The sequence below is a fragment of the Capsella rubella genome, unplaced genomic scaffold (genome assembly GCF_000375325.1).
Source record: "Capsella rubella cultivar Monte Gargano unplaced genomic scaffold, Caprub1_0 scaffold_2, whole genome shotgun sequence".
Classification (NCBI taxonomy): domain Eukaryota; kingdom Viridiplantae; phylum Streptophyta; class Magnoliopsida; order Brassicales; family Brassicaceae; genus Capsella; species Capsella rubella.
In genome coordinates this window covers 4,708,687-4,709,950 of record NW_006238922.1, presented here as the reverse complement: position 1 = coordinate 4,709,950, position 1,264 = coordinate 4,708,687, and positions in this window count along the sequence as shown.

The following is a 1,264-nucleotide window of genomic DNA, read 5'->3' as shown; positions in this document are numbered from 1 at the left end:
ACTCTCTGCAACAAATTAAAAGATCCATTATGCATAATCCACATTAGTAAATTGTATGTCCGTATATGTCTTACTTGAGTTCGCGTTATCCTAAATTTTTGTTTGTTATTTTATTAAAAATAATTTAGATAATAGTTTTTATTTTCTGAATTACTGTATTTCTCTCCGAACCCATTATCTCATGTAGTCTATATTAATAAATAGTAGGTCCACATATGTCCGGCTTCAATTTAAGCTACCCAAAATTCTCGTTACTCCAAATTTTCCTCCTGCATTTTATTAGGAATAGTGTAGATAATGGTTTTAATTTTCTAAAATATACATTTCATTTCTGTACCTGTTATTTCATGTCCTAATATTTGCAATAAAAAGGAAAGCTGAAATTAAGTTAAGCTATTAAAATTTCATGTTCTCGTATCATACCAGTTACAGTAAAACCTCTATAAATTAATAATGTTGGGATTATGGTATTTTATTAATTTATAGTGATATTAATTTATCTATAATTATTATTTTATATTGTAAATTAATAATTATTAATTTATAGTGGTATTTTTTATTTTTTATGTTTGTAAAAAATATGCATTGACACATTTTTACAAACATAAGACTACTCTAATAGATATTATAAATTATAGTTTCAAAATGAATATTATATTTAGAAACCAGAAATTTGACTATAAAATACAAATATTATAGATAAATATTCATAAATTCAAATGTATGATTAATAACCTCAATTGTTATATTTTAACATTATATATATAAAAAATGAATATGATGCATATTTAAAATTGAAAACATAAATAAAATTTGGTTATTTTTATGACTTGTGATGGAGTATTTAAAAAAATTATTACTTAAAAATATACTAACATCAAATTTTTTAGAGAATTTGTTAGAAATACCCCTTTTGGGATGCTCCTTTTTAAAAATACCCTCCTTTCTTGTTATTTTTAATTTTACCCTTCTTAAAATTTTAATGACAACTTTACCCTATTTAATATTAACTCTACCTTTTAACATACCTAAACGCACACCTTCTTCCTTCTCTCTCCTCCTCTCTTCGCCGTCTGTCGATCTCGCCGTGCATCATTCTCGGTGTTCATCGACCTTCTTTTCTAGCATCATCTCATCTTCTCTGATTTCTCCTTAGTCGTTGTCTCACCTCGTCTCTTGTTCTCTGTCGTTCTTTCTTCTCAGTTCCATCTTCTACTTAGTCATACCTTCCTTTTGTTGCTAACATATAGAGTTGTCGTCATAG